Source organism: Camelus dromedarius, chromosome 31 (genome assembly GCF_036321535.1).
Source record: "Camelus dromedarius isolate mCamDro1 chromosome 31, mCamDro1.pat, whole genome shotgun sequence".
Lineage (NCBI taxonomy): Eukaryota > Metazoa > Chordata > Mammalia > Artiodactyla > Camelidae > Camelus > Camelus dromedarius.
The window spans coordinates 19,522,258-19,549,813 of NC_087466.1; the positions used below are offsets into that span (position 1 = coordinate 19,522,258).

Below are 27,556 nucleotides of genomic sequence, written 5' to 3' on the forward strand. Positions count from 1 at the left end.
GGGTGTCCTTCTAAGAAGAGGAGAGGACACAGAGATACACAGAGGGGATGACCACATGAACACAGAGACAGAGATCAGAGAGATGCAGCCACGAGGAACTCCTGGGGCCACCAGAAGGGGGAAGAGGCATGGAAGGGCCCCCCTAGAGGCTTCAGACGGAGCATGGCCCTCAGACACCTTGATTTCAGATTTCTGACCTCCAGAGCAGTGAGACAGTACATTCTGTTACTCTAAGCCCCCCGTCTGAGGCCCTTGGTTACGGAGGCCCCAGTGCACTAGTTCACTGGGTTTGTGGCAGCAGGAAGCAGGATGCTCCCTGAGCTGACCGCGCGGACGTCAGTCAGTGTCCCCCTGCTCCGGGAGCCTTCAGGTAATGACATTCTGGCCAGGACAGTGATACCGGTGCTCGGGCAGGACAGAGCAAGCCTGTCAACAGGCTCTCAATTAGCTAAGGGCACTTGAAGAGCCGGTGAGAAGTCCTCCATTATGAAGACACTTGGGGGAAGCAGCTGCTGGACGTGGAGCTGTCCAGCCTCCTCGCTTCCCGCACACCCGTGGCTGGACAGATTTTTCTAGGCGCTCTTGCCTGGTCAGGCCAGCCCAGCCCTGCCAGAGTCCTTGGGTGCACCAGCTCCAAGCAAGTGGCTGGAGGCACTCCTTGTATGACGTCCTAACCAAGGACTGCAGTTTCTCTGATGAGAAATGCTCGACCCCTACCCTGACCTTTGGCTCAGCAGCCCCACCTGTCTCCATTTTTGGAGAACCTCTCCTTGGGTGTAGGGAGCTGGCCAAGGTTTCTGGAAGCTTCAGGACTAAGACCAGGATTCCCCTGGGTTCCTGCCAGGTATGGGAACTTAGCCAAGAATTAGTAAGCCCTTGGCTCTCCACCCTCCCAGCTCTGCGGATGCGGCCACACGGAGGGGTGAGGTTAGGACCACTGTGGGGCCGATGATGTCGGCGCTCAGAGAGCTTCGTGACGGCCAAGTTCAGCATTTTCCCAACTGAGGTATAGGGACGAACTGCTTTAGAAATGTCTCGTGAGCCTGCCCCAAATGCAGGCTCCTGGCCCTCCCTCCTAGGCCTACCGGTTCAAAGTCTCTGTGTGAGAGGCCAGGGACCCTGCATTTTATACATGTTTCCTAAGGACACTGGAGAGCCCACCAGAGGATGCAAACACATGGCCTGGTTCAACCCCTTCATGGGGTGGAGAGAGCAGTCATAAGACAGGGCTTGCCTGAGGTCACACAGCAGAGCCCAGACCAGAATCTATGTCTGCTGGCCTGGCTGGTGGGGGGGCCACATGCCGGTGTCCCTCTGGGCCTGGAATCAAGCCACTGAGCCCACGTCTGCTCAAAGAGCCCTGCTCCCAGGTAAGACTTCCCCTGCAGGGCGGGGTCAGCAACCCGGGCACCTGGCGATGACTCCTCTCATGGCCTTTCTCAGACGGTCAGGTCGCCGCACGCTTCGAGCACAGGCCCTGCATCTTGCTCAGTCATTTCCCCAGGGCCCAGGCCTCCATAAAGGCAGCTGCCTGGCAAGTGTTTGTCAGGAAAGTTATCTGAAGTCCAAACTCTGTCCCAGAACTGCTGTCTGACCTCAGACAGCTCACTCAGCTCCTCTTCCCTGTGTGGAAAAGACTCCGGTCACCTGCCTTGGCCATGCCACAGGGCCACAGCCAGACTCACCCGCTAAACCAGAAGCAACACTCTTTGGAAATGGCAAAGCCACATCCGAGCAGGCACTCTGCGCACTGGTGATTAATTACACAGCCAGTAAGTTTGCACTGAGTGACTGGTGATGAGCTGAGAGTCCAGGGCAGCAAGACCCAGCCAGGAGACTCCTGGGGCAGCAGGAGAGAGCCCGGGGGCTGGTGGGCAGGTGAGCCCCACCGCAGTGAGGCAGGTGGAATCCAGAGGCTCTGCCGTCTCCTTCCCAGCCAGGCTCACTGCTCTCAGGGGTGTAAATCCTGCCCTAGTCCCGCACCCACCCTAGGGACTGGGCCCAGGCCCTGAAAGTCACCAGGCTGCAAATAGGAGGTAGTGCCCCCAGGTCCGGGGAGCTGGGTGGGGCAGGTGGGTCCCTGGGCTTCCATGGGCCTCAGTTTCCCAGTGATAACAAAGGGGTTTGAGCGAGACCTTTCCAAGGGCCCTAGGACCGTGCAGGCCATGGCTCTGTGCCCTTGGGGACCCCCAGAAGGCACTGGCTGGTGTCCACCCTTCCCCCTGCAGAGACAGGCCTCGTGCAGAACCCAGGCTGGGCAGTTCAGAGAAATGTGGCTCTTGCCACGTCCGCCAGTCTACAAGGACTGCCACGTGGTCGCAGAAGGGCACAGCTGCCCGTGGAATGGACGGTTTTCTCCAAGGCGTGCTGGACAGCGCCTCTTCCTCAAGCTGCACGCGAGGCAGCCCTGCCTTCTCAATGACCTCACGGGACCAACCAGGCCTTCAGCCCGGGCTAGTGGAGGGGGTTGGGGGCAGCCCTGAGGGCCCAGCATCGACATGCGCCTTCACACATCAGCCCGACCCAGGTCGACTGTGAGCAAGAGAACGCCGTGACTCGGGCCAGCACTGCACAGAAGGGACGTCACCGTGTCCCCAGCACAGCCCCTCCACAGCTGTAAAAGGAAGGCGGAGGGGAGCAGCGCTCAGTGTGGAGAGGAACGTGGACCCTCTTCTGCCCCCGGAGCTCCCAGCCCAGCCCAGTGTGGCTCTGGGTGACTCAGGAAAGCTCCTCTGGCTCTCTGAGCCAGTTTCCCCATCTTCCAGGCCTGACCTGGAATCCTAGCCTATTGGCTGCTGCCCGGGGGCACGAAGGGCTGTGGGCCATAGTCATGCAGGCCTTTTACATCCAGGCCCAAGCTGCCAGGCGGTAATTCAAGCATAAATTCTGGGCCCATCTCTCTTTCTGGGTCCAGGGGAGGTCTCTCACTGGCTTCGTGGCCGCACCCAGCTACCGCAGTGAGACACACACCAGTGCCTTGGTCTCCCCACCAGCAACACTGCTGTGCCATGTGCCCTCAGGTGGCTGGCGGGGCCCAGGCCCATCCTCCAGGCCACAGGCAGCTTAGTGACCACACCTTTGACAGAAGGTCCGCTGGACGTGACATAGCACTGGCTCTCCAGACATTCGGGAGCATGAGAAGCAGCAGCTGGCCTGGCCCTGATCCTAGGATGACCTTTGGTACAGAGTGGCTATTTGAAACTAATCCTTTTCTTAAGTCCGATACCCTGGAGGAGGGCCCTATAAAATAATCACCCCCGTCACCTCGCTCCTCGTACGGGCCACGCAAGGAGCAGTCTCCCGTTCTCACGCAGCGCCCTGCGGCGGGAGGATCACGCCGGTTCTGCACAGAATGAAACTCAGGCTCACAGGATTAAGCAGGTCACACAGCCAGGACTCAACCCTGGGTCCATGTGGCTAACCAGTTCTGCTTTTCCTGCCACCCCGGAGCAGCCCCCACCTCCGAGTCTCCCCATCCCAGGAGCCCGGAATCCAGAGGTAGGATTTCAGCCCTGCAATCAGAGGGGCCCAACAGGCAAGAGAAGTCAGGCGGCAAGAGTATTGCAAATTCCCCATTCCAGGTTCCCTGTTCGCGGGGCTGGCCGCGGCCCTGACAAAGCCCGTTCACAGCCACAGGCTGCGATAATGGTGTGACCACGCCTAGAAAGCTGTGAAGTACTTGACAAGGGCACAGGGCAGGGGGAGGACGCCGCCGGGAATACAGCGCTCTGCACACACCCTCCCCGCGTCCTTCCCAGCCTCCCGGGGCACAGTCCTTAACCCTGTTATGGAGACCAGGAAACTGAGGCTCAGAGAGGTCAAGGGAATTCTCCGAGGTCTCGCGCCCAGTCTGATGGCAGAGTGGGGACAGGACAAGGTGCCCTGACTTGCTTCTGCCTCTGCTCTCCCCGCCCCCCAGCCCCGGCGAGCGATGTGCATTCGAGGGTGTGTGATGGGCCCAAACGCACCCAGCTCGCCTCTCCGGTGCCGCCTTCTATCCTTCCTGCTACCCGCTGAGCTGCTTTCAGAGAGGCCGGGGGACCCGGAGAGGAATTCTCCTCTGGCTATGGCAGCACAATGGAGAAACTGAGGCTCAGAGTGAGCAGCTGCTGCGAGGGCGGACGGAACAGAGCCTGCCCGGGCGCCTGGGACATGCACTCCCACCAGGCTCGGCTTTGTCGGGAAGAGAGTGGAGGCTGGGGAGGTCCACGGACGGGGAGCAGAGCAGAAACTCCAGGCCTAATTTTCCCTCCCAATAGCCACTCAAGGATTTACTGAAAGGCGCTCTCAGGAGCCTGGCAGGCAGCAGAAGGCCACAGGCTGAAATCACGGGAGGATGCGCTGCGGCCTGCACCACAACTAAATCAGCGCCCCGTCAAGAAACCAACTTTCTCCAGGCCGAGGGCAGGGAGCAGGCCTGTCCTCAGGAAGAAGAGACTCGGGCCCTGGGGAAGGTATCACCAAGCCCAGGGAGGGAGCTGGGGAGAAGCCTGACCTTGCAGGCCCTCCCGTCTAGGGAGAGCCGTGCCTCGAGAGTCCGGCCTGGCCGATGGCCTGAAAGGGCCCCCACGGCGGCTCTGTCTCCCCTGCAGGGCTGGCCGGCCACTGGGTTTGTTCATGTGGCTTCCTGGGGCTCCTTGAAGTATAAACCCTCCTCTGTGGTGTCGCCATTCCGTCTGCCTTTGGGGTAAAGCCCTCAAAAGCCTGTCTTTTTTCCCTCTTCTTTCACATAATCTCTTAACTTACAGGAAAGTTGCCGAAATAACAAAGACTCTCACATACCCTCAATCCAGAATCACGGCTTTAACATGAACCTCCCTGTAAACCTCTGTGCGTAGATCTATATATTCAATACGCTCAGAGTCTTTTCTGAACCATCGGAGAGTAAGGGACCAGGATATCAAATGCATGACAACCACGCTACCACCCCCGATGCCAGTTCGTGGGGTTCACCGCCAAGCGCCCCCACAGCCGCTCCTCCATGCTGAGGTGCAGGAAGTAGGTGGTGCTATCTCCAGGTTACAGGTGAGGAAACTGAGGTGCGGTGTCCTGGGGCATGTGCCCCTCCCACGACCCCAAGCCCCCCACGCCAAAGTTCTCAGCATAAAACACACAGACCCACTCTGCAGACTGTCTCTCTGATGACATGACAATGCCTTAATTTTTAAAAGAAAGTGAGCCAGGTTTCCCCCACAGCAGAAGAGAGAGTGATCAGGACGCAGGTGGTCAAGAGTCTGGACAGTGCAGTGGGCAGCTCGGGGCTCCCCCTCCACCCTGGGCTGCCTCCCCCTTCAGGGTCTGCCCTCTGCTTCTCTCCTTTTCTCTCCTCAGGCAACTGGGATGGAGGGACTCATCCTTGGAGGGCAAGGACCAGGTCTCCCCTTCGTCCCAAAGCCCGGTGGCCCAGCGCCCAGCGGCAGAGCAGGCTGCATGTGTAACAGATGAATGAATGAATGAATGAGCGATTAAGCGAGTGAGTGAGCCAGAGTCCTGAGTTCTGGCTCTGCCACAGGGTGGGCTACTCGACTGCTCTGAGACTCAGTTTGCTCACGTGTAAAACGGGACAAGACCAAGCACTTCTAAATCTGCAAACTGTTAAATTAGATGATATTCGGGAAGGCGCCTGTGAGGTGGAAATTAAGATCCCTGTTCAGAGTTTGCTGAGGGAAAGGAACCAGAAAATGGGAGAAATGGAAAGCAAAGCCAAAGATGCCTAAATATGAACAATGTGGGGACACACACATGTACACACACGTACAGCCTTGCAGCTCAGCCCCTCTTAAGCTCAGCAGTCTTTCTCTGACAACCCCCCTTTCTTTTGGCTTGAGACCCTCAGCAGCCCAGGATGGAAAGCTGCACCCGGGGCTTTCCCTGCAGACACAAACATGCTAATGTCTGTAACACACCTGACAACGTAGCAGAGCCCAGTGGTGGGGGGGGGGGGTGGGCACGGAAAGGAGGAATGATAAGAGAGGGAGGCAGCTCTTTCCAGAAGTGGACAAGAATGGCCTGCCTTACTCAGGTAAGACACAGAGCTAAAAAGCAATGCATAAAAAGGGCAGCTATCAGATCTCATCAATACCGGGAACTGTTCATAGGAGATGGTGGTATCGAGAGCAGGACGCCAACTGGTATGTGCATCTCCGACAGCAGATGGGAAAAACGTATCTGTGTGTGCAAGTGTGCACGTGTGACTCCATGCATGTGTGTGCGTGTGTGCTCAAGGACATTACAAGACAGATCGAGAGAGTTCAATGTTCACGAGCTGCTGTTCTCCTGTACAATTTCTTAAGCCATTTGTGTAGCAAAGATGAACTGTCACCACGAACAGATTTTCTCAGCTGGGCTTGGGGCTGGGGTGGGGCTCAGGCTCAGCCTCCTTGGCGGTCGGGGTCCCAAGCCCTGGAATTCCTGATGCTGAGCAAGCACCACCTGCCCTGCCCGACCTGGCCTGGGTGGGGGCTGCCAGTGCGCAGCTGAAAACAAACCAAACTTGCCCCACGGAGCTTTGCAGGCTTCGTAAGGGCTGGCTGAACCACCGGGCTTCCACTGGGTCCTTCCCTGAATCCCAGCGCTCCTGTCGAATTAAAGAAGAGAGAGCCACTCACCGCCTGAAAGCCAGCCAACGCGGGGACTAGTCCACTTTTCCTGGAATGAGCTCTCCACACTTTCGCCGGCTGGAGCCATCGGCACCCAGGGCTCCCACCTCTCCGACCTGCTCTCACACCCTCTGCAGCTCTTTACGATGCTTTCAAGTAAGGCACCGCTATGGGAAATTACACGAAGAAAGGAGGCTGGCTCCTTGTGCCGGAGGACACGAGAGGGCGGGGGGAGGCTGGCACAGAGCACTCAGGATTCACTTTGGATGAAAGCAGGCGGGTTGGTGGAGCCGTGCCTCCCTCCTCCTCCAACAGCCAGCCCTGCTCCGCCATCCTCCCGACTTGCCGGCTTGCCGATCAAACACACGCGTGGATCACCGAAGCATCCCCCACCCTGGGTACCCATGGAAGACCCCAGGGCGGAGCAACCCCAGCTGCTTCCCGTGGAGGCTGGGAGCAAAGCTGAGAAAGAGTGCTGTCACTCACGGGGCTGACCTCTTATGTGTCACATCAGATTTTCCATTCGCCAGCAAACCAAAACCAAACCAAACCAGCACACCACCTCCCCACCCATCACACAACTCGTAAAAACCCATCAGAATTTACAGCAAACCAACCAGAATCCAGACGCGGGTAATGTCATTAAGAAGCCTGCACAGCGCCCAGATGCCTGGAGGGTCTCGGTGACAGGCTCCAGCCTCAAAGCAAAGGAAAAGCAAGACACAGCACAGACGTCTGCAGACACAAAAGCACTCTTCTCATCCTGCCCGACAGGAACCGATTTGATTATCAAAGGGAAGCACCAAGGATTCAGCGTCTAAGGCGGCTTTAGAGAAACAGGGCTTTGGGAGATGAACACATGTAGTTTAAAGAGACCTGACCACAGACCCAGGCTGGGGAGCCCAGCCTCGGACCATCTGTTATTAAAGCAATCTGCCAGAGATAACACTGGAAACAAAAAGTGTAATCCAATCAGACGCCTGACTCTGAGACACATACCTGGATGTCTAGACTCCCTGCCGTTTCAGCCCCCAGGGTGGGGACCACGTTCAGAACTGAGTTTTGTTTTCCTAATACCTGCACCAAACTTGAAAGCCTCTCTGTGAGTCACTGGTGTTCACGTTCTATTTAAAGATCACACAGGGCTTCCTCTCAAGCACCATTCAAACCCGTGGCTTCTAAGAACTGGGTGCTAAATCCGTTTTCTTCGGGCCTAACTTTCCATCAACACAGATGCTCTAGTTGACAGCGAGGGGTTCTTTTTTCCATCATCCGCTGCCAGGAGGCAGAGGTAACGGGAGGGGCGCGGATCCCGAGAATGCCCTTGGGACAGGCGGCTAATGGATGAGCCTGACAGATTCCTTCCAGGAGAGCCATCGTGAACGCCATGGCTGGACACAGGGGAGACGCGACGGAGAATCTCCACCCACTGGGCAGTGGCCTTACGATCTTGTCTGAACAAAACTCTGCTGAAGGGCTGTCTCAGACAGATGGTGGTGCCCGGGACAGCCAGGCTGCCAGGACCCCTCCACCCGGAACCAGCCAGAGGATGATGCCCAATAGACCATTTTCCCAGAGATGCTTGGTTAGGAGAACAAAACATTTCCCCACTGAACTTCATGTTCAGGTGCGAAAGGATAGGACAGAGAGACTTGTACCAGCCACCGACACCCGGGAGCCCTGCCCCTTCCAGGGTGCACATGCATGCCTCCAAATTCCCTCCACCGCCCCCTGGTCGGACCACGGTCCAGGAAGGCAGACCGTCCATGCTGTGTAGCAGTTAGACTGAAAAATCGAAGTGCAACAGACAGCAGCAGACCCAAGCACCAGGAGGCGGGAGCGGGCTACGCACAGCCGCCCTGGAGGCAAGACCCCACACACATCCAAACTCCGCCGTGTCCCCTCTGAGCTCCAAGTCAGACCGTGCCTCTCCCTCCCTCTCTCTCTCCATCCCAGCTACTCCAGGGAAAACAAGCAGCCCACGTGACCAGTACCGAGCCTGCCTTGCTAATAAACCCATCCTAAGGCTCTGACAGTTTAAGCAGAAAATTACCTTTCAGGAAGAAAATGTAAGGAAGGGGAAGAGGAGGGGACAAAGTGTTAGAGCTGGGAGCCACACGCCACAGGAGCCGGCCTGGGGCTGGTCGAGCAGCCCCCATGTCTGCGAAGGTCCCCCAGGCTGCCCATGCTGACGGCCTCAGGGAGCTGCCCCCGGCACGCAGCTCTGCCGGCAGCCCATGCCTGGAGACCAGAGGGCGCCTCAAAGCCCGGACGGATGGACGCACGGGTGGACAGATGGATGGATGGATGGAGGAGCCGTGAGCCTGGCAGGGATGAAGGAGGAAGGGAGGCCAGGAGGAAGGGGTGGGGAGAGAGGAGAGGGAGGGAGGGAAGAGGGAGAATTGATTCTCTCTCCTCCACTGGGACCACTGAGCTAAGTTGCCATGGAGAAAGGGGAGCCGCTGGCAGCGCCTGAGGCGGGCGGAGGAACCTTATGCCAGAGGGAAGGCGTCAGCTGAGAGCCAATCCCCACACTCCTGGTGCAGCCTCCCCCAAACCAGGCCTTCTGGGCCCGAGGCCGCCAGGCTGGGAGGGGGACTGGCTTGACCCAGTGGGGCAAACAACTGCTCTTTGCCCCGAGAGGCAAGGTGGGTGAGGGGGCAGGAACCTCAGGGCTTCCTTGCCTGGCTCACTGAGCCCATCACCTCGGCCAGGAGCCATGCCACCTGCCCCACCGGGCACTCAGGGGACCAGGCACACCCAGGCCCTGGTGTTTGGGGAGGCGTTTCTGACCTCCACCTGCCTCCTCGTTTCTAAAACTTAGAGTGGCCAGACCCCAAGTCACAGTTCCCCATGAGTTTCAGCCACATTTCCCAGGAGTGAGGGGTTGTCCAACTACAGGAGGGCCTTGATGCCCAGAACCTCCTGTGCAGGAAGTGGAGGAGAAGGATGAACAGAGTGAGCCCTTCCAGGTGGACAGCCCTCCCGGGTGGACAGCCCTGCCAGGTGGACAGCCCTTCCGGGTGGACAGCCCTCCCAGGTGGACAGCCCTCCTGGGGGGACGACCCTCCCAGGTGGACAACCCTCCTGGGGGTACGACCCTCCCAGGTGGACAACCCTCCCTGGCTCCGTGTCCTTGGTCCCCTGCGTTCTCTGGTGCTGGGCTGCCTCTCCCACCTGTCAGAGCCAGCCTTCCCGCTGCTCCTGTCCATGGCCCCAGCTCCAGGACTGGCCTTTGCCTCTGGCCCATGCACACTCCAAGCTGCAGAAATGGGGCCAGGAAGACAGCGGGGAGGCCTGGACTAGGGTCTCAGCTTTTCCTCTTGGAGGTGACAGGACAGAAGCACATCCAGGCCTGTTCATCACAAACAGGGACAACCGGGCCCAGGGACGGAAGCCACCACCCAACGTCCCACCTCCCCTCGCTCCCCGCAGTCGGGACAGAGGCCCCAGAAAGGCTGAAGCCAACACAGGCTAAGGCCTTGCAGCTCTCACAGACAGCATCTCATTTTCCCCGCGACACTTTATCATGAGAATGTCCAGATATGCGGCAAAGTTGAAAACCTGTCTTAATGAACATCCTTACACTCACCACCTGGACACCACCGTTTCCTCTCACTTTCGTTCAGTGTGGCAAAACACCTATAACATTTACCACTTTAACCGTTTTAAAGTTCACAACACAGAGGCATGGAGTACATTCACGATGCTGTGCAGCCACCTCCTCTAATTCCAGAACGTTTTCATCTCCCTCAAAACTGACAGGCACTCATGCCCATTCTCCCCTCCCCCAGCCCCTAGCAACCACTGATCTGCTTTCTGTCTCTATGGATTTCCTCTTCTGGACCCTTCCTGTACATAGGATGGTACACACGTGGCCTTCGGTGTCTGGCTTCCTTCACTTTGAACCATGTTTTCAAGGTGCAGCCACGTGGTAGCCAGTGTCAGTGCTTCACTCCTTTTTATGGCTGAATCATAGCATCAGATTCATCGGATTCATTGGATTCATGGATGGATGAATAGGCTGTTTCCATCCCTTGACTATTGTTCACTCACTTTTTTTTTATTTGAAGTATAGTCAGTTTACAATGTTGTGTCAAGTTCTGGTGCACAGCATAGTGTTTCAGTCGGATGTGTATTGTACATACATGCATTCCTTTTCATATTCTTTTTCATTACATTTTACTCACTTTTAAAATGAGTTTTTCAGAGCCCAGTGAGGTTTCCTGGAGCCCCTCCTATGGGATTTGGTATTTGGTGTCAAAGGTGCAGGCCTGGAGGCCCCAAGATGGAATGTTAATCTCTGTTTGGCCTTTTCATTAAAGCATCGCTCCCCACTGGGTACCCGAGCATGGGGCAAGGATGCTCCACCTGGCCCTGGAGACCAAGGCAGAGGTCCCAGAGCATGTGAGTGGACCTTGGGCTCCTCTGTCCTGAGAAGGAGCCCGCTGGGCAGCAGGACACGTGTGTGCACCAACCCCACATCCATACTCTGAGACCCGAGGGAACTGGGTTCGAGTACTCCCTTCCACTCACTGGCTGCGTGACTAGCAAGTCATTTCCCCTCCCTGAGCCTTGGCTTCTCAATCTATAAAATGGGGAGAATGGCCTCTAGAGCTGAGATGGGAGCTGCCCCATGGAACTTTCTGGGAATGATGGGCATGTTCTACGCCTGCGCTTTCCAGCACGGCTACCACTAGCCCCACGTGGCTACTGAGCACCTAGCACATGGCTGGTGTGACTGGACAATGGAATTTTTAATTTTATTTCACCTTAAATATAAATCAAGAAGTCACATGGGGCTAGTGGTGCTCGCCCTGGACAGAGCGGCTCCGAGGATGTAATGCGATGGGAATGTAGGACCAAGACCCCAGACCGAGCACCTCGCTCTGCCATCTCTTCCTTCATCTCGTCCTCTCCCTACTTACCTGGCAGTGTCTGGGTGGTGGAGCCTGGCCCTCAAGGCCCCCTCTAAAAGGACAGAGGGTGAGAGGTTGGGCTCTCAGGGAACAAAGCAGACGCCAGCTGGGGAGTGGGCTCGGCAGACTCCATAGTGACGTAGGTCCCTGAACCGCAGACCTCTCCTCCTGCCCTCTTGGCCCCAGACCCCTATTCTAGAACCCCATCTCCTGCCGTTTCCCCCAGCAACTCCTGAGGTCATCCCTGGAATGTCTGGGCAGGAGCTAGAGGATTGGAACAGACCCTCCCCCCATTCCTAAGGGGCAGTAGGGACCCCCGTGGGGATGGGTGGGAGGAGGGGTCCGTGGTCTCAGGCTGGGCTGTTGCAGGTGCTCAGGGAGAACTCCCTACATGCACAAAGCTGTTCTTGCAGGCTCACCGCCCTGGTACAGAGTCTGGACTAGAATCCAGACCAGACAGTCTAGTCTGACCTTCTCACTTTGCAGATGTAGAACCCCAGACTCAGCTAGAGGAGCACACGGCAAGGCAGGAGGGGTTGGGGCTGAAGCCAGACCCCCCGACTCCTGGCCTGGCCTGCATGGGTCTCCAGACAGCTGTGGGGCTTCAAAGCCTGAATGGCAGGACCCAAAGCCTGGCCAAGCCATCCCACTCCTGTCCCTCCACCCACCCCAACCCAGCCGAGTCGAGGAGGGAGAAGTGACATCTGGGGGGTGGCAGCAGGGACTTCAGAACAATTTAAACGCAGCCACAAACAACCATAACTCCCACTGTGCTCTGAATCCACGAACAGGTACAGGTCACCCATATCTGGGAACTGCTGCTGAGGGCGGGGAGTCCACCGGTTCCCCCCTCATCCCGCAAAGACTTAGCTCTCTTAGCTTCCTGCAGGCCCCCGCCTCCCTCAACAGGACAGCCACAGGGATCCCCCTCAAACCAATGCCCCGGAGTGACCCGGTCTTACCCAACTCAGAGTGAAGGCCTGGGGGCCCAGCCCTGCCTGCCCCGGGACATCTGTACCTGTGGACCCTCTGCCCAGAGCCGCCTCCGGCTGCAGCCTCTGCTCTGGGCCCCTCCTCGCTAAGGCCTTCCGCCACCACCTTTATTTAAAACTCAACCCCAACCCCCGCACTCCCCTGACTTTCTCATCTGCTTCATAGCTTTGATCTCTATCTAACATACTACGTACTTTTCTTCCTTCTGTTTGAATTTTTATCTTTTTTACTGGGTTAAAATACACCTAACATCAGACTTACCACCCTAACCATTTTTAAGTGTACAGTTCAGTGGCATTACACACAGTCACACTGTCGTGCAACCAACACCACCATCCAGCTCCAGAACTCTCTCACCTTGCAAAACTGAACCTCTGCCCCCATTAAATACTAGCCCTGTCCCTTCTACAGCCCCTGGCACCCACCACTCTGAATCTGATGGCTTAACCCCCTCCTATAAGTGGACTCATACAGTATCTGTCCTTCTGTGTCTGGTTTATTTTACTCAGTATAAGGTTTTCAGGTTTATCCACGGTGTAGCGGTTTTTTAAAAAAAAATTTTGTCTCTCCCACTGGAATGGAGGCTCCAGGAGGGCAGGGATTTGGGGCTGTACTCACTGCTGTACCCCCATGGCCTAGAAGAGCACCTGGCACCCAGCAGGCATGAACGGATCTCTGGGAGTGATGAATGAATGCATGAGTGAATGAATGAAGGCTTGGTAGAGGTCAGTACCCCCCAGGCCTGGCCCTGCCCCTCCCCACACTGTGGACCAACTCCCAGAGATGGTGGCCCCAGCCCATGGCTTTAGACCCCTGCCCTGCAGTCCCAGGCCTGCTGTCCCAAAGGGCGACCACACTCAGTGCCCAAAACATCCCCCCATCACTTGATGGCGGGTGGCTTTCCCTCTAGATGTGGCACATCTACGGGAGGATTATGACAGGAACAGCCATGAGCACGGTGATGTGCCTTGGAGCCTCACAGAGGTGAGCAAGAGCCTGGAACATCCACATCCCCCCAACGGAGTGAGGAGGCCAGCACAGCAGAGCAGCTGCCTCGGTGCGGGCTCGGGAGACCTGGAGTCCCGTCTGGTCACAGCCACTGCTCACAACCCCAGTGGTCCCTTGTCTTCCACCTTCTCCACATCCTGCCTGGCTATTTATAGCCTCCTCTCTGAGAACTCATTTTACTCCTGTTTCTGGGCTGGACGAGTTGGGAAAATCAAAGCAAGGCAGACCCCTCCATACACACAGCAAGCCTTAGGGGGCAACATCACTCCAGCCAGGCCGGCCAGCGCTGGGAGACCAGATGGGGCTCACCGCTTGCCAGACTCGGGCAGGAGGTGTCCGCGGAGAGGGCAGCGTCCGAACGCCCAGCCAGACCTCAACCAGGGGTGCTGGAAGTCAGTGACCCCAGAAGAGCCCAGGTCACCCCCAAGGGCTCCTCCCCACTCTGGGGAAACAAGAAGACGGGGACAGTGGGAAAACAGCTGTACCTTTAAATTGTTTGGCCCACAGATAAAAAAAACATTTGCCTGTTGGAGCTGTTTGCATGTTTGGTTATTTTTAGGGTGAACCCAGTTGCCTCCCCTTGGAACCGGATGAAGCCCAAGAGACACGTAGTCCTCTTTCCCAGATGGGGGTCCCAGTCCTGCATCCTTGGGAACCAGGGCTTGAATGTAAAAGCCCTGGGGCTCGAGGGCGGTGGGCCCCTCCCCCCCAACTGAACACACACCGGGGAGCCAGGGCAGGTCTGCTGGGATCTTCAGGAGGATGTGCCACTGCCAACATTCAGCCGCCCACCTGGGTCCAGAAGGAGCCCCCTGCCCCCGCCCAGAGCCGGGTTTGAAGGGGAGAGAGCTGGAGGCACTGCCTCCACCCATGCCAGGCCCAGCTCATGGGAATATTTTGCTGACATATTTCTAGAACAAACGGCAATTAGAGCAGATTTTCTCTTCCACTCCCCCTCCCCAAAACAGGAATAAATCAGTTCTACCAATTTCCCAGCTAATGATTTCCTCCATTAAATTAAAAAGAAGAAGAAAATGTTTTTTTAAATGGATTACCAGCTCTGTGCTTTCAGAGACCACGTGACCTGTCCACTCCTCTTAAGTCCTGATACATCAAAGTTCCTTAATTAATTTTTAATAAATAAAAAAGTCATAGTCTATGAAGCACCCCTCCCCTGTCTGTTCCGAGTCGGCCCAGCATACAAGGGTCAGCTCCAGGCTGGCCATGAGAAGCCAGCTCAGTTGGGCCAAAGAGAATCTGAGAATCAGTGCATGAGACCCATTTCACAGATGAGAAAAACGAGGCTGAGATGGGACACACTTAAGTGGATAGCCCACAAGGACTAAATGTGGGATGGGGACCTTGGTTTCAAGGTACATCCACCTGGAGGGACACAAACAGGTGAAGTCAGAAGCTGAGGAGCCCACGCCTTCGGGGGCAGGGATGATGTGCGTTACTCTATCCAGGACCTGGGCTTCCCTTCCTCTGGTTCCTTTTCGGCTCCTGGGACAGAGGCGAGCACACAATGCTGACACCTCATCTATTTCTAAAAAGTCCACCCCCTCCCCCCGACAGCATGGACAAACTTTGAAAGCATTGTGCTAAGTGAAAGGAGGCAGACACAAAAGGACAAATACTGCATGAATCCGCTTATACGAGATGGCTGGAGTGAGTAAATGCTTACAGACAGGAGGTAGAAGGGTGGGTATCAGCAGAATAGGGGAGCGGGTTTTAGTGTTTAAAACGGGGACAGGGTTTCTGTTTGGGGAGATAAAAGAGTTCTGGAGATGGATGCCAGTGATGGTGGCACAACTGGAATGAGCTTAATGCCACTGAACTGTGTTCTTAAAAATGGTAAAAGCGGTAAGTAAATCTTATGTATATTTTACCATAATGAAATACAAAAAGAAAAAAAAAGAGTCCACTCTTTGAAATGCTTTTTGAAGATGCAGGAGGGGCCAACAACTCCACAGTGACTCGGGCAGCACCCTCTGTTCCTAAAGACCTCAGCTCAGGGAGCTCCCAGGCCCCTCTAGTCACGTAGGAAGGCCAGGGACCTTCAGAGAAAGGCTCCTCGTGTTAGTCAGAGTCACCAAGTCAGGATTCCGATGTCCTTGATGGCCTACCAGACGCCAAAGGGCAGGCAGAGACTAGGAAGACTCAGGGGACACCCGCCCTGGAAGATGCCTCAGGGCCTTTGTACTTGCTATATCCTCTGCCTGGAATGCATTCCCCAGATATTACATGACTTACTTCCTAAGTTTATTTAGGTTCCTACAGAGAGGTCCTTTCTGGACCATCCTACAGTCAGATGCAGGGAAGGTCCTGGGGTCAGGCAGGGTGGCCGTGAGCAAGACAGGAAACCAACAGCCCCAAGCATCCATGGCAAGCCAGTACCATTGTGTTGTTCCTAGCTGGAGCAGACAGTCAGGTCTTGGCTCCAGCATTACCAGCTAGAGGGCCTTAGTAAGTTCCTTCATCCCTCTGAGCCTCAGTTTTCTCTTCTACAAAATGGGGATGCAAGCAAACTTTTCAAGGACTATGTGAAACAATGTATGTACAGTGTTTAGTGTACGGCTGAGACAGGGTCAAAAGCTGATAAATGGTAATGATTCTAATTGTAATCTCCAAACACACAGGCATGCTCCTTCAAAGAGGGTCCAGGTCAACGATCCCAGACAACTCAAAGAAGGACACGCAACACTAATCACTGTCGAGGCTGCCCGGGTGGTCAGTGGCCCGGAAGGCGGAGGATGAGGCCTGTAGGCTGACCTGTGCTGTATGCGATTGAATTAATTTAATCCTTTTTTCTTTCATTTTGCATATGAGGAAACTGAAGCACGGGTCACACAGCCAGGAGGTGGTGGAACCGGATTCCAGCCCAGGTCATGTGGGTCCAGGGCCTGAGCTGTTCCATAGTGTATCTGGGGAGAAGTGTGGAAGGAGGGAGTAAGGAAGGCAGGCAGGCAGGCAGGCAGGCAGGCAGGCACAGAGAAGGGCCCAGACCCCCCCAGCCAGCTTCTGCAACTCTGACATCCGGGCTACGTGAGCTTCCAGAAGCCAGAGGGCAAGGTCTCAGAGCAGGCCCCTTGGGGAAGCCCAGAGCACAGTGGGACCAGCCTGGTTCCTCTCAAAGGTCTCCAAGGTCAGGCCCAAGATCTTCATACTTAGTTCCACTCAGCCCAGCTGCACGGGTCAGCACTTGAGTGTGCGATTAGCTCCCTCAGAACCCAGGCTGGGGCCGGGGAGGGGCAGAACAGCTCCCATGCCTCCCCAGCCACCCAGGGGACACCTGAAGGCCCACATCCTTTCAGGGGCTGGACGAGGCAGGTGATTCTGTGTGCACGGCTAAAGACCCAGCAGCTTCCAACTCGTGGGTGTTTGCTCTTTGTTTTTAATTCATTTTTTAATGGAGGTACTGGGAATTGAACCCAGGAACTCGTGCGTGCTATAGGCATGCACTTCACCACTGAGCTATAGCAACGGGTTCTTGAAGGTGATTCACATCCCTCTTCGAAACCTTCTAAAGAGTATCTACAAACCTCTTAATAACGAACAACTCTTTTAGGCTAATGCAGTACAGATTTTCTAACTGGTCTCCCTGCTTCCACACCACAGGGCAGCCAAAGTGAGCATCTTGACATGTAAATGCAAATAGGGATTTGTTATTCCTCTACCTCCACACCCTCCAGCAACTCCCTTCACACTTAGGATTAAGTCCAAAGTTGTTTTGTTTTGTTTTGTTTTTAATTAGAAAAAAATGTTAATGGGGGGATTTAGTTAGGTTTATTGATTTATTTATTTTAATGAAGGTACTGGGGATTGAACCCAGGACCTTGTGCATGCTAAGTACACACTTCATCATTGAGCTCTACTCTCTCCCACAAGTCCAGGGTTTTTACCATGATCTACAAGTCCGCCAAGATCTCACCCCTGGCTCTGTCATCTCCCACCACCTTTCCTCTCTCACTCCTCAAACTTACCAAGCACACCCAAGCACACTTCTACCTCAGGGCCTTTGCACCTGCTTTTCCGGCTATCTTAGATATTACAGGTCTTGCTTCCTAAGTCTATTTTGGTTTTTATAGAGAGGTCCTCTCTGACCATGCTACCTAAAATGCCCAACCACCCCCACCCATCTGCCCTCTCTCTATTCTATTTCTCCTGCTTATTTTCCTTCCTGGCATTTGGTACCACCATTGTGTTTTAGGAAGGGATTGCATTTGGTTCACTGCTGAATCTCCAGTGCTTAGAACAATGCTTGGCATAGGAGTGGTGTACGAAAACTCCGCTGACGGCTGTAGAAGTGAGGATGCTTGGCAGAGTGAGGAGAGCTTCTGGGGCTGGCTGGCATCCTGCTAATCGATCTGGATAGTCAGTCTGTACAAAGTTATCAGCCGTGCACTTAATGTTTGTGCATTGTCTGTATGCTTGTTACACTTCTGTAAAAAGTTAAAAAAAATTTTTTAAAGCTCTGTTGAATAAATGAATCTTGAATAACTAAACAATGAAAGATGGACAGCAAAGCTTTTAAAAAGCCTGTACAAGCCATTATCTTGGAATAACCTATAATAGAGTATAATGTGCAAAAATACTGAATCATTATGCTGTATGCCTGAAACCAATATTATAAATCAACTATCCTCCAACAATAAATAAATAAACAAATAAATAAAAGCGTGTAGAGATTTAACAAGACCGCTCACACCTGCTGAGCGGGTCAGACTAAGTGGAACACAGTGCTCTCTCCCCACGTACCGTGCAGAGTCATCTTACTTTTTATGCAGAATGAGAGGGTAAGGGACAAGGTGGCCTCAAGGACTTTGGTGAGGCACCTTACAGGGAACATCTACAGCCCCTTTGTGCGAAGTCGGAGAAGCTTGAGGCTATAAAACTCTGTCCCCGCTGGGCACTAGAGACCAAGCCTGGTCTGAAATGCACTTTCCTGCAACTGGTCAGTGACATCAGTCTGTTTGTGTGTGCGGTGCCAACCGCAGGTGCATCCCTGGCAAAGGGTCCAGCCAGACCGGCTCCCTCAGAGGACAGACTGTGCCCAGCCTGGCTGCCTGGCCTGTACCTTCCCTGCCTTCTTCCTGCGGCATCTGCTCGCCTGGCCTGTGTCCTCCCACCCTCACTGCCGGCCCAGAGCCCTCTCCTGGGAAGATCAGCTCACTGCCCTTGGTTCCCTTCTGGGTCCCAGGACTGGCTCTCCGCAGACTGACCCCAAAAAAGGGAACAAGTCTTTGTCTCAGATGGTCTGCAAAGCTGAGCCAAAGGAAGAGGAAGACGAAGGAAGTGGCGGAGAAAGAGAGAACATGAGTTTTCCTCCCATACTCAGACAGAAAGGGTCTGCCTCCCTTTCAACTAAAAGGACTCATGCCAAGAAAGCCAGAGAAACCCATGGATTAGCAACTGCTCTGCACATCTTCACCTGCCTCACCCATCACCTCCCTACCAGCCCTCAAGCTTGGGCCAAAGGTGGAAGGTTCCACAGACTAGCAAAGCAGATGTGACCAACCCCAACGCTCTGTGTAAAGGCCTTGGTGTGAGCCACCGAGTCCTGCAGCTACAAGGGGGAGCCAACAAACAGGCATCTTGGCAGCCAGTGGAACAAAGATGAGTCAGTGAAACAGCAGAAGGGAAATAAGCACGCACGGCACCCTGTATTTGTTATCTAAGACTGCGTAACAAATTGCCCCAACCTTACTGGTTTAAAGCAATAAACATTTCTGATTTCATACCGTTTCAATCAAGAATCTGAAAGGGGTTCAGCTGGTTGGTTCTGGCCCCAGATCTTTCATGAGGTCACAGTCCAGAGGGTGACCAGGACGGCGGTCATCAGAAGGCTCAACCAGGGCCAGAAGAGCCACTTCTGAGCTAACTCACTCACACGACCGATAAGTTAGTACCGGTTGTTGGCAAGAGGCCTTAGTTCTTCACCGCATCTCCAGACCTCTCCAGCTCACTGGGGTATCCTCATGACATGGGGGCTGGCTTCCCAGAGGGAGCGATCTGAGAGAGGATAGCAAAAAACACACTGTGCCTTGGCAGTCACGCTCCATCATTCTCCCAATATCCACAGGTTACCCAGGTCAGCCCTGTCCAGCGCGGGAGGGGACTGCCCAGGGCCATGTACCAGGAGGCAGGAGCACCAGGGACCATCCTGGGAGCTCCTGACCCTTGATCCAGACCACCTCCTTTTTCCCTCATGACAGTCCTCAAAGACAGGCATTTCTGTCTTCATTTTACAGATGTGGAAACTGAAACTCTGAAAAGGAAATTGCCTCAAGTCCCACCAGGACTTACAGACCTGGCCAGCACCCTGTCCTGCCCATCTAGCCTCCAATGACCACCAACTGGGCAGCAGGGCCTTCAAAGGGAGTCAAAAGCCAGGCCAGCAAAGCTCAGCCAAGTTACCTAATCCCTTGGCATTTCCTCATCTGTAAAGTAAGGTTAATATCAGTGCTGACACTGGGAGTGTCGCAAAGATGAGAAGAGATAACGTGGAGAAGTGTCCAGCACAGGGCTCAGTGCAGGGCAAACACCCGGTAAACACCCAGCTGTTCTAATGCTTCCTGAACCTCTCGTGTTAGACGGTGAGCTTCCTGCAGGCCCACCGGCCCTGCTTCCTTGGAGCAGGGAGGACAAGTTGGAAGCTACGTGGTGAGGATGTGGCTGTAGCATCCGGGAGCAAGCCAGCTCAGGAGACCAGCAGGAGCTGGGCCACTCACATGGTCACCCCTCGCAGACGGGGCCAGCCACCTGCCACCGGAGGCCTTGCAGAAACAGCTTGGAGGATTTCCTGTCTCGGGCCTGCCCTCTCCGAGGTGCCTGGCTTCCTGCAGCCCCTTCCTTAAGAGACAGACTTCCAGAAGCACTCAAGCACCATGTGGCCCCAGGAGCAGCCTCGTGGGGCACACGATTTGCAGCTGCTCAGAGGCAGAGGACACGGGTGAAAAACTGTGGTTTCTCCAGCTGCGACTCTGTCTCGCAGTAAAACCCAACAGTGGCTGATCAATTTTCTCCCACTTCCTTCTCACCACCATGGACGGGGGGAAAAGAAGTTATTAAATCTATCAGTCTAACTTCTCCACCTCAGGTCGATGGTTCTTGATGCTGATTACTCTTCCCGGGCACAGGCCTGGGCAGGGGTGGGTGGGGATGGGTTGGGGTGGGCCGGGGTGGGCCGGGGTGGGAAGAGGCAGAAGCCAGTACCACCATGTGCCCAAATGCAAAACAAGCAGGAGAGTCTGCTTGGCTGATTTTTTTTAGAAGATGCCGACATTGCAGTCCCCAGGGGGCCCACACTGATTCAGACACCTTCTTGCCATCACTCAGAGCCTGGCTGTCAAATCCAGAAAGCCACGTCCCCTCCCTGTCCTGGAGACCCCATCTCCACCAGCCGAACTTCCTACAAAAAGAAGATTGGCTCTCCCCTCTGGGCTGTCCTGTCGTAGAGAAGACAGCGTCTTGGAGAGTTAGAGCCACCCTGATCCAGTCAGCAGCTGGGAGGCTTCCTTGCACCCTTATGTCCTCACCCATCACCCGCACCTTGCAGGGCTGATGCAAGGGTCAGATTAAATAAAGTGGACAACGCCTCCAGCGGATGCCTGCGTTCCAGAGACAGTCAACCCAGGAGCTGTTTCTCCGAGCCCCCGAGCCCTCTTGTTTACTTCTGGAACCTGAGGGGACCCTGCCATGGAGAAACCCGCCACCCTGTGTTCTGCACGCACACTCTGGGGTGGGTGAGCCAGGCCCCTCCTGGGGGCTGCAGAGTCTTCCCTGTGACCCCTGGTTGTGGCCTCCGGACCAAAGAACCAGCTCAGGCATGGCCTGTGGAGAGGCCACAGGCACAGGGCCTTTCAATAAAAGACCCTACTCTCCAGAAAGCGGTGCCCCAGGCACCCCACCACAGGATCACGAGCCACTCTGTTTGGAAAGATGAGACAATTAGAGCAAGATTAAACGAATGCTTAACCGCCCTCCCCTGATCCTGGCTGTAATCAATCAGGCCGGCTGGAATCTGGGTTCCTTCTGGACCTGCCTGCAAGGCTTCCGGAGGCCTTAGATGTTGGCCTCAAAGTGGGGCCTCGGGACACACGCCCGGGGCTTCCAGCCTGGGACCGCCGCCTCCGTCAGCAGGCACCACGGCCTTTGCCGAGGCTGGCTGCTCTCCTCACCTGCCCGTCTCACGGAAAGAGAAAAGGAAAATTGCCAGGAAACCCAAAACACACCCTCTCCTTCCGGGTCCCCCCGGCTCTCCCTTCTCCTACTCGAGGGGCTGCTCAGAGAAGAGCATCCTTGCTCCACTTGGAAGCTGCAGTTGATCCTGTTTGCATTCTCTACAATTGTCCCCTGACACCCGCACCAGCTCACAACTGTGGTTGAGACGGAAAAAAAAAATCACTCTTCAAATATGCACTCGTCAGCCCATGAAAGGAGAACAAAACGTGGCCAATGACATGATTCAGCCACGAAATGGAACGAAGCACCGACACAGGCTGCCTCGTGAATAAACGACACTGCCGTGCAGAGTGAAAGAAGCCTGGTCCAAAAGGCCACGGGCTGCAGGACTCCATTTACACGAAACGCCCAGGAGAAGCAAATCCATAGCGACAGAAAGCAGACTGGTGGCTACCAGGGGCTGGGGGCTTAGGGAGCTATAGGGGGTGATGTCTAGGGGTTTCTTGTTGGAGTGATGAAAATGTACTGAAATTGATAGTGGTGATGGCTGCCTAACTCTGAGAATATACTAAGAACCCCTGAATTGTACACTTTAAATGAGTGCATTGTATAGGATGTGAATTATATCCCCAAAAGCCTTTCATTAAAAAACACAAAAAAAAGTGGGGAGAGGGTATAGCTCAGTGTAGAGCGTGTGCTTAGCATGCACAAGGTCCTGGGTTCAATCCCCAGTACCTCCATCAAAAATAATAATGCTGATGAATAAATAAAACTAATTACCTGCCCCCACCCAAGAAAATAAAATTTTTAAATGCAAAAAAAACCCCACAAAAAACATTCATTTGTAAACAATCATGGAAGGGTACTGAAGAAGGTGGAGTCTCCCTCTGCTCCTGAATCCTGTCCCTCCGCCACTGGGCAGCCCGCTCGCTGGACGCTGTCACAGTTCATGCTGTCATTTCCGAGGCCCCAACTCCAGGGCCAGTGCTGGGAGGGAGAACAGGGGGACGCAGCTCCCCCGAACCACACCTCTGCAGCCAGAGGACCCAGGAGACAGGTGATGGACGGGTGGAGACTGCTGCCCCACATCTTCAAACCCTCAACCCTGAGACGAAACTGACCAGACACCGACATCCAGCTGGTTTGCAAGTCTGCCATCCTCTCTCTGCTAAAACAACAGTAACAAACAACACCGGGGGCAGAGAGAAACCCAAAGTGTTTATCATTCTTGCGCGGCATCTGGACAGGCCCCCTCACTCCCAGCACCCTGCGTCCAAGGGTCCCATGAGCTGGCCATCAGAGAAGACCAGGGTCAGCGGTGAGGAGCCTGAAGTTTGTAGGGGGCAGAGCTGGACCCTACTGGCACCCTCTGGGCAGAGGCGTTCCCTGTCATCTCAGGGACAAAGCCCAGGACCTGAGCGAGAGACCACCACACTGGGCTGGGTTCCAAGGCTGCAGCTGGCCCAGTGCAGACAGGGGGTACATGAAAGGCCTGTTCGGGGCCAAGCGGACAGCAAAGTGTTGTTGAACATGCCAGATTTCAACAGGCCACGTGGGGCAGCTGCTTCTGCCCATGCTGTGGGGTCACAAACTTTCTACCAAGCTAAGTGCCAGGTGACTTATGTGAGCCTTACCAACCCAGGGCTGACCATACATTTTGAGGAGGGGGACAATCTCAGCTGAGGTGAGCAGTTAGGGGAACAGAGTTGAATGGCACAGGGTGGGTTGAGGGGGCTGGGGTACAGAGAAGCTCGGAGAGCTCAGAGGGGGCTTCCCAGGGGCGGTGCAATGGTCCTGACGTCTCTGTTAATCTGCTCTGCTCCAGAAAGCAGGTCGAGCCCTCTGGAGACGTTATCCAAACAGCTGTCTCCAACTCCAGCCATAAAGCAAGGAATCTGAGAAGCTGATAATCAGAGGAGCTCTTCCCTTCTCCAATAGGACCATAAATCATAGACAGCTCTCTGCACAGACACATCAAAGCCGAGGGCTGTCTGAAGCCACGCGCAGATAGTGGTGTGGGATCACAGGGCCAGCCTTCCAAGGGCCCTTCCAGACAGTGGGGAGGAAGGCGACGGGCAGCTCCAGGAGGGGGAGACGGGCTGGAGGCTGAGCTAACCCTGTAAAGGGAAATTTCAGCAATGGGTTCTGAGAGCTTCCGGGCTGAGGAACACATCTGGGAGGGTGGCACACCCCAACTCCACAGGGACAGAAGCCGCTGTGCTCAGAATCCTTCCCAATCTCACCCTATGTACCTCCTCCTCTGGCTGTTCATCTGCTTTCTTGATCGCATCCTTTATAATAAAGCAGTAAATATCTCCTGAGTTTCGTGAACCATTCCAGCAAATTATCAGACCTGAGGTGGTGGAGGATGGGAACCCCCAATTTGCAGCCAAGTCCGAAGTAAGTAACCTGGGACCCACTACTTGTGTTTGGCGTCTGAGGTGGGTGGGAGGGGGCAGACCTGTAGGACCGAGCTCTTAACCCTTGGGGTCTGCGCTAACCCCGGGAGGTTAGTGTCAGAACTGAATTGATGGGAAGGACAGCCAGTTGGTGCCCACAGAGAATTGGAAAATTGCTTGGTGTAGAAAACCCACACATTTGGCATCAGAAGTGTTGAGTAGAAACCCAGCTTTCCTTTATTCCCCATCCGAGAAATGCAGGACTTGGACTTGAACGACCTTCAGGAGGCTTCTGGCTCTGACCTTCTCAATCTGTGAAGGCTGGGGCTTCAGGGCAGTGCTGGGCTTCTGACTCATATCACACCTCTCCCCGAAGGCAAGATCGAGACCACACAGTCTCTCCTTTCTCCCCTCTGTTTATCAGTATACACCCACAGAATCATAAATACATGGAAATATTTACATGATCAGACGAACTTCTGGGTTCTGTGGTTCACTTAAGATAAACATGTTTATCTTCCCGTCACATAGCACTTTTAAAGTCACTTCTTTTTCAGGGTGTTGGGACTCACAGCACAGCGTCAGCTTTAGGGCGAGGAGGGGAAAGTGGCAGGCGGGGCGGGGTTGCTGAGAGCCACATGCCAACATCCCTTTATAAACAGCTGATTTGGGGTCAGAGCCTGGCGAGAGAAGCCTGGGTCATGGGCTAAGCCCCTTGGGAAGCAGCTATCTCAGCTCCAGACCCGCGCTACTGGCAGCGGCCAAGCTTGCTGGACAAAGTCACCCTGCTGGTGACAAGGGAACCTGAGCAAGTCAGAACCAATGGACAGCGCCATGCTTGGCACAGACCCCTCGCCCGGCCCTGCCATCTTTAGAAACCCTAGCTCCTCAGGCAGCCACCCACGTGCGTTCATTCCGGGTTTTACAGGCTCGGGTAAAAACAAAAAAAATCTTTCAGGTACTCAACAAAGCAAGACATTGTGATGCTGCCACCGGCCTGCCCCCTCCTCCCCCCACCTCCGATCTGTCATCCGCACAGTCAGATGAAGCCTTTCCTAATACACACATCAGAGTGTGACATTCCTCTGATTTAAGCCCCTCAACACTTCCCCTCAGCTTTCAAGATGACATCCACACTCCTTAACCAGCGCACGAGACGCCCCTGACCCAGCACCTTCCCTGGACTCAGCCTGTGCTCCTTGCACAGCGCCCAACCAGACTCGCAGCCGGAGACCCACAGCACCTCCTCCGGCCTCTGTGCCTTTGCGGGGAAAACCCCCTTCCACTTCCGCCCACCCCAAGTGTCAGTGCCCCTGAGGCCTTCCTCCAGGGGCTCCTCACTCCAGGAGCAGGTCCTCCACCCCCGTCCCCACAGCTTGTGTCACGGGCACCACAACTGCCGGCTGACTCGGTCCCTTCTGGTGGCCAATGAGCTCCTGAGAGTGGGGACCAGACCTGATTCATCTCTGCAGCCCCTGCTCCAAGCTGACACTTGAATGATGGGCTGAATGATGGGTCTGCACACATGCCACCCACTCAAGAAGCCCCAGGGGCCCTGTGGTTCCCCTTGTCCTCGAGGTCCCAAAGCACCAGGAATGACTGCAGGGCAGGAGTGCAGACCCCTCGTCCGCAGGACGGGCAGGGCCACCACACAACAGGTGCCCACGCCCCATCCGCAGGGGTGATGTTCACAATATTAACAAATGTCGCCTCCTTCCACCCGCGTTCATGCTCCGGTGGGCCTTTGTTCACTGAGGCCATGGAGGGGAACAGGCTCACGGGAAGCCACTTCCCACGGCTGGTGGCTGCACAGCAACGGTGTTTTATTCACAGGGACTTCACAGGATTCTTGCCAGCTTACCGACTCCCATCCTCTTCCACGAAAAGTGTCTCTTGGGCACGCGTCCTGGTCCCCACTCAGCGCCAGCCCAGGTCTCTGCCGCTGCTTGGGCCAGGAGGCCAGAGGCGGGGGAAGGTGGCTGGAGGAGGGGTGAGGGGCCAGGGAGCCGCCGGCTCCCTCCCCCTGCATCTCAGCCTAATCAGGGGTCACTAGGTGGCCGGCCTTGGCTGAGCAGTGAGGACCAGGGAACCAGAAGATAAACAAAGCTGAGCCCTGGTCAGGAGGAGATCCAGGCCAGGAGGAAGCAGAAAAAGGAGACTGTGGCTTGAGAATGCAATGGAGCCACCGCCCGACAGGATGCTTCCCAGGCCCCAGGCCCAGCAGCACCCAGGCCCAGGCCTTTTCTGCTGGCCACTCTGCCACAGGAGCCAGGCCTGGGGAAGCTGGGCAGCTGAGGATGCCAGCCTGGAGCCACCGTTCTAGGCACAGCACACTGTCCCTCCACAGGACTGTCCCGGGGCTCTTGCTGGGGCCACCAGCCGGTCCCCTTTATGAGCTACTGAGGAGTACTAAGGGAGAACCACCTCCAGCAGCCCGCCCCCCTGTCCAAGGTCCTGACACACCCACATCCTCCTTGTCCCTCCTCCACAGATCCTCCCTCCCGCCCTCCTCTACCACCCGGCCCCCCAGGCACAAGTGTGCTTTGGGAGGGAGGATATCTGTCTTTCGGCACAGCACAGCTCGGTGGCGGCATGGCTGGGGAGCTGTTCTAGCAGGCTTATTTATAGCCAAGCTCCAGTCCGCACGCTCTCCAGCGCTGCCTGCCTGCCTGCCTGCCACTGGGGCTTTTCAATCCGTGTCTATATTTATCCCCCAAAGCCGTTGGGATAATGGCGAGGCCAGAAATAGCCTTGAAGACATTCACGTGAAGACGACGGACAGGTCTCCAGCTCCCAGCTGACCTCGCCCTCCACATCTGCCACTTGGCCGTGGGTAACGGGCAACAGCTGGATGAGGCCGGGAAGGCGGCTGAAGCCAGATGGGAACAACATAATCCCTCTCTCCCTGCTGGCCGCTGGCTGCGGTCCTCTGTCGTGATGCAGTGGACAAGTCCAAAATGATACATCACAGCTTCCGGGCTGCAGGGAGACCAAAGGTGACACGGTCCCCTGACAGACATCAGCACGCTAATCAGCTCAGAGACAGAATGGAGACTCAAAGGGGGCTTGCTTGATGGCTCTGCCGATTCCCAGGCATATGCTCACAAAAAGCAGGTCACCCGCACACCAAGGTTGCAGGGAGACGCCCTCCCGGCTGGCCCCCTCACACCTGGATGCAGGCGCAGGGCTCTTCGTGGAAGTCTGTGCAGTGTCTCCTGTTTACTGGGCCTCTTCCCACCTCCTGGAAGGGAGGACGACTCAAAGACAACCTGGCTGGTCAGGGAAGAAGAAGCAAGGACCTCAGGCGAACCGGTGGGGGGTTCCCGCTCCTGAGCCTCAGTGTCCTGGAAGGAGAACTCACCATCTGGGATGGCGGACAGACATGTCAGAGCGCACAGCGCAGCAACAGAGGGAGGCACAGAGCAGAGACAAGACGGTAGATGACTGCCTGATG

The 27,556-nt window shown here is 55.4% G+C and overlaps 1 protein-coding gene across 7 annotated transcripts in view; it reads right to left on the minus strand.

The window, feature by feature from the left end:
• The window catches only part of PITPNM2 (phosphatidylinositol transfer protein membrane associated 2), a 131,186-nt gene that overhangs the window by 63,288 nt on the left and 40,342 nt on the right, over nt 1-27,556 (minus strand). The window contains exon 1 of one of the 7 annotated variants that reach the window (XM_064481267.1): nt 6,609-7,336. The exons of the other annotated variants lie outside the window; for them this stretch is intronic. The gene's annotated coding sequence lies outside the window, so the exon portion shown is untranslated. Of the gene's footprint in view, nt 1-6,608; nt 7,337-27,556 lie in introns of those variants that run through there. 7 annotated transcript variants of the gene reach the window in all.